Source organism: Falco biarmicus, chromosome 2 (genome assembly GCF_023638135.1).
Source record: "Falco biarmicus isolate bFalBia1 chromosome 2, bFalBia1.pri, whole genome shotgun sequence".
Lineage (NCBI taxonomy): Eukaryota > Metazoa > Chordata > Aves > Falconiformes > Falconidae > Falco > Falco biarmicus.
The window spans coordinates 11941488-11946808 of NC_079289.1; positions in this window are offsets into that span (position 1 = coordinate 11941488).

Genomic DNA, 5321 nt, shown 5'->3' on the forward strand with positions numbered 1-5321 from the left:
AAGACTGGTTAAATACAATGGAACCTTCCAACCCTAGAGTTATTACAATAGTTCCAGGCCCTTCTTCTAGCCTTGGTACAAGACGTACAAAAGATTCCATAACGTCTCTTATTGCGTATATGCAAGTTTCCTATAATTTTTTTTTTCTTAGCCTTCTACATTTTAACTCTATTATATGATTTTATAAAATCAATTAATTAATCAAATAGAATCAATCAATTTTAACTTATTAACTAATCGGTAACATTAGAATCACAGAATCATGGAATGGTTGAGGTTGGAAGAGACCTCTGGAGGTCATCTGGTCCAACCCCCCTGCTCAAGCATGGCCATGTGGACCTGTCCAGACAGCTTTTGAGTATCTCCACAACTTCTCTGGACAGCCTGTGCCAGGTGCTCGGTCATCTTCACAGGAGAAAAGTGTTTCCTGATGTTCAGAGGGAACCTCCTGTGTTGCAGGCCGTGCCCATCACCTCTGGCGCTGATACTGAACACCACTGAAAAGAGCCTGGCTCCATCCTCTCTGCACCCTCCGTTCAGGTATTTATAGACATTGATGAACCGCCCACTGTAGGAGAAGATCAGGTCCAAGAACATCTAAGGAACCTGAAGGTGGACAAGTCCATGGGACCTGATGAAGTGCACTCCATCATATTTGATAAGTCATGGCAGTCCAGTGAAGTTCCCACTGACTGGAAAAGGGGAAACATAACCCCCATTTTTAAAAAGGGGAGTCTCACCTCTGTGCCTGGCAAGATCATGGAGCAGATCCTCCTGGAAACTATGCTAAGGCACAGAGAATATAAGGAGGTTGTTGGTGACAGCCAGCATAGCTTCACTAAGGGAAAATCATGCCCGACAAATCTGGTGGCCTTCTACGACGGGGTTACAGTGTTGGTGGATAAGGGAAGAGTGACTGGCACCATCTACCTGGACTTGTGCAAAGCATCTGACACTGTCCACAACAACATCCTTGTCTCTAAGTTGGAGAGACAAGGATGTGACAGGTGGGTCACTCAGTGGATAAGGAATTGGCTGGATGGTCACACTCAAAGAGTTGCAGTCAATGGCTCAATGTCCAAGTGGAGACCAGTGATCAGTGGTGTTCCTCAGGGGTCAGTACTTGGACTTCTGCTGTTTGACATCTTTGTCTGTGACATGGACATTGGGATTGAGTGCACCCTCAGCAAGTCTGCCAACAACACCAAGCTGTGTGATGATGTGGACACGCTGGAGGTGGGAGTTGCCATCCAGAGGGACCTTGACAGCCTAGAGAGGTGGCCCATGCAAACCTCGTGAAGTTCAACAAGGCCAAGTGCAAGGTCCTGCACATGGGCCAGGGCAATCCCCAGCACAAATACAGGCTGGGCAGAAAGTGGATTGAGAGCAGCCCTGAGGAGAAAGACTTGGGTGTGGGGGTGAGCAAGAAGCTAAACACGGCTGGGCTGCATTAAAAGTAGCACAGCCAGCAGGTCGAAGGAGGCGATTCTCCCTCTCTACTCCACTCTTGTAAGACCCTTACCTGGAGTACTGCATCCAGCTCTGAGGCCCCCACCATAAGAAAGACGTGGGCCTGTTGGAGCAGGTCCAGAGCAGGGCCATGAAGATGATTGGAGGGCCACAAAAAGAGGGCAAAAGCACCTCTCCTATAAAGCCAGGCTGAAAGAGTTGGGGTTGTTCAGTCGAGAAGAGAAGACTGGGGACGCCTTAGAGCAGCCTGCCAGTACCTAAAGGGGGCCTACAGGAAAGGTGGGGAGGGACTTTTTACAAGGACATGTAGTGATAGGACAAGGCAGAATGGCTTTAAACTGAAAGAGGGTAGATTTATATTAGATATGAGGAAGGAATTATTCACTGTGAGGGTGGTGAGACACTGGCCCAGGTTGCCCAGAGCAGCTGTGGGTGCCCCATCCCTGGCAGGGCTCAAGGCCAAGCTGGATGGGGCTGGGAGCAGCCTGGGCTGGTGGAAGGTGTCGCTGCCCATGGCAGGGGGTTTGGAACGAGATGATCTTTAAGGTTCCTTCCAACCCAAACCAGTCTATGATTCTATGAGATCCCCCCAAGCCTTCTTCAGGCTGAATATTCCCAGCTTTTTCAGCCTTTTCTCATAGGAGAGGTGCTCCAGTCCCTTAATTATCCTTGTGGCCCTTCATTGAACTCTTTCCAGTATGTCCATGTCTCTCCGTAGTGAGGAGCCCAGCCCTGAACACAGTACTCAAGTGTGGCCACACCATTGCTGAGCAGAGGGGAAGGAGTGGTCACCTCACTTGACACGGTGCCAATACTTTGCCTAATGCAGCCCAGGATACCATTGGCCTTCTTTACAGCAAGGGCCTGTTGCTGGCTCACATTCTGCTTGGCGTCCAGCAGGACCCCCAGGTCCTTTTTTGCCAAGCTGCTGTCCAGCTGGGTGGCTGCCGGCATATACTTTTGCCGAGGGTTGTTCATGAGGTGTGTGGCTGAGGATGGCAGTCATGTTGTCAATGTAACCCATTAAGAACAGAGATCATAAAAGGACCATTGTGTTCAACAGCTACGCTTCGAACTCCAAAACTGCTATTCACAAGTTTGGTTTCTACATCTGTGATGAACACAGAAACATTAGATGGTCTCCAGTAGAATCTGTAAAACGTAGCTGTTGAGTAACGAAATGTTAAAAGCCAGGTGTGTCTGGACACTCTCTGAGCTTTGATGAAGAATAAATACCATGACAGCAGATGCTGCAGCTGTCAAAAGTGCTGTTGTTGGTTCATACTTCAAACAGAAATTATTAGCACTGTTCAAATCAGAAACATTTGAGAAAGCCACCAGGATTTTTACCAGCATGAATCATCATCATGCGGCGAAAGCAAAATATTTTTTCTGTTAATGAAAATAAAAGATCTCTATTTGCATATAGATCTATATATACTGGGACTTACCAATCAAGCGTTGCCAGCATCAAGGTTCACTTTTGTTGTTTAATTTGGTGAGCTGCCAGCATCAACTTTCTTTCAGTACAGGTCAAAGTTAAAGTACATTTTGCTTTCAGTAAGTAGGTCACTTGGGAAAACATTGCAAATGTTCAGATACTTGTGAATCTTTGTCAGTTCTTATATCGTTTATCTTAAATATTTAAATAAAAACAGGTGCAGTGCATGACAAACTTACCAAGTTGCACTAAAGGAGACCAAACTGTCATTTTGGGCAGTGTTTCGGATTTACAACACTTTTCCATATTATCCTGTTAACTTCAACAGTGCTACAATCTGCAGAACAGTGCTTGATTTATGAAGGTGTCCTAGAAATACACCTCCATTTGCTCTAAGCATCTGCATGGACCTACCTTTATGCTTGTGAAATCGGCTGGATGTCTATAAAGCTCTGCACATGACCAGAGACACTTCAGGTCTTGACATCTGTCTCCAATTTAAGGTCGGCTGTGTCTTGTACTAGAGTATTCAGTAATAAAAGAGGACCAGGCAGGTCTTACTTTGTGGCCCTGTTCTGGACCTCTAACCAGATTTCTCAAAGACTATGTCCTGGCGCTGTCAGGGGACAGTCCTCTTCAAGTCAGCTCCCCAAAAGCACTGTGGACAGGAACGCACAAAGTCTGGCTCCCTCCATTTCCACAGTCCCCCAGCACTATTCCAGCAGGCTTTGCATCTTCAAACAGCCCACATGGTCTCATGCAATGTTTCCAGGGTATTTAGTATACACTCAAGAATGCAAAATATGTGACAGAAGAAGAGCAAATAATTGTGGTGGTGTAAGACAAATCCCTCCTGTTTTAAAAGGGAACTCCATCATTCATAGTTTTCACAGCTAGATATAATACATCAGCCCAAGTCTCTTTTTATGCCCATGGCTGTACTATAACAAAAAGACGTGGCCCACCAGCAGAGCCCTAAGGTGGCTGTCAGCCACCCTCCCACTCTTGTGAATCGTCAGCTTTGGGAACTAGTATAGCCCGTGGCATAAAGCATCACTCTAATTTGTGAAAAACCTTAGAACTACACCTCAGAACAACTGAAAACCCACATCGCAAACTCCTTTCATGCATCTTGGGGGATTGTCCCTCCACCAACTGCAAGGCTTTCACAGCTCTTGTGTTCCTGTGAAGCAGTCGTCAAAGAGGAGCGTGAAGGGGAGAAGGATTATCTGCCATATTGAGCTTCCTGAAGTAAAAGCAGTGATACGACACAGTAAAACCATAACCAGTTAATGACTAAATACCGACAATATTTTTTAATGCTGCAGGAAATGTTAGTTACAGGAAATAAAAATTAGCTGCATCGATCATTTCCATTTAATTCTGAGGAAGAACCAAATCCAATCAAACAAGAAAAAAATAGCATCTCCTAGAAAGAGCCACAAAAAAAGAGCTGTTATGAAATCCATGATCATCAGACAACTGAGCACTGGAGTAAGTACATCTGTAGGATTTTCCCAGGATCAGTTTATTATTCTGAAATTTGCAAGTGCTCTATACACACAAGTACCTGCAGCGGTACTGATTTGTTCAGTGAACATGGTAATCCAGCTCTCTTTCATCTGCTCTTAGCTTTATTTAATGTTCTGTGAAAACTAAGAAGTGTACCATTTGGCATTTATCTTAGAAATTCAGGTCAGCCACTCATATTCAGGAAGCATTTAGAAGCTGTCCTTCCATCCACAGAAGCCTTCCTATTAAAGAGGGTAAAAATCAATCACATGCACTGTCTTTATAGCCAGGCCCAATATAAGTAATTCAGAAAATAACTGATGGCCTATTTCTGCCTGCCTAATGTATTCACACTGCAAGCGAGCAACAGTCCATCTGTGCTACAGCTGTTGTGCACGGGAATAGCCACCATTCCTGCCCCACGCGTGCGGACCCCTGCCCGTTGGATCCGCGTAAACGGGGATTCAGGTTCTGCTCATTTTTCAAGCTGCTCTGCTTTAACATGTTGGAAATAGTGCTGAGCCCACTGCGGTGGCTTGACTTGGATGTCCGACAGGTGCCCACCACAGCCGCTCTGCCACTGCCCTCCTCAGCTAGGCCAGGGGGAGGGAACGTAACAAAAGGCTGTGGGTCCAGATAAGGGCAGGGAGGCATCGCTCACCAGTTACTGGCATGGAGCGACTCGACTTGGGGAAATTAATTTATTGCTAATTAAACAGAGCAGGATAATGAAATATAAGCCCAAATCTAAAAAGCATTTTCCCCCCACCCCTCCCTTCTTCCCAGGGGAACGGGGCTGCGGTGAGCGCATCACCCGCTGTCTCTGCTGCTCCTTCCCCCTCGCCCTCTGCCCCTGCCCCGGTGCGGGGCCCTCCCACGGGAGACAGCCCTGCACGGG